The 486-nt window shown below is 56.2% G+C and overlaps 1 protein-coding gene across 1 annotated transcript in view; it reads left to right on the plus strand.

The window, feature by feature from the left end:
• The window catches only part of LOC119581828, a gene marked incomplete in the record, with an annotated part of 163,301 nt that overhangs the window by 36,894 nt on the left and 125,921 nt on the right, over positions 1-486 (plus strand).

Consider the following 486-nt stretch of genomic DNA (forward strand, 5'->3'; position numbering starts at 1 on the left):
GCGAGCTTGTTGATAAGCGAAGGGCCAGATCGAGTGGGCGATGTGCAGAGGGCCCTCTTGCGGCCCGAGAGGGAGGAACGGAAAGAGAGAGCGCGGGCCAGCGTTATGAAGTCGACTGGTCACAGCGGCTGAGGTCAGTGTCCGAGTCGAGGCATGAATGGTGCGCTTCGCCGGGTCGGGGCTGGGGACCGGGGGGGGGGGATGGGGTCAGGCAACACTGGGCATCCGGGCACGGCAAGGAGAAAGTGGATAGGGCAGCCACCTCAGGCAGCTTTCAATAAGCTTTTCATCTTCGCGTTGCCTGTCCGACGGCGCAGCGCTTTTCCGTTAACAATAGACTGTCAGTACGTGACTAGCAAACCGAGATAATGTTGTTCTTAATATATGTTGGTGCTGAACGGACTTCAGCCAAAGAATCTATCGTTTACGTGAGAGGGACTCGTGGCTGAATTGTACCATGTACGAAACGCTATAGCAGGATAGGAT

This window comes from Penaeus monodon, chromosome 15 (genome assembly GCF_015228065.2).
Source record: "Penaeus monodon isolate SGIC_2016 chromosome 15, NSTDA_Pmon_1, whole genome shotgun sequence".
Lineage (NCBI taxonomy): Eukaryota > Metazoa > Arthropoda > Malacostraca > Decapoda > Penaeidae > Penaeus > Penaeus monodon.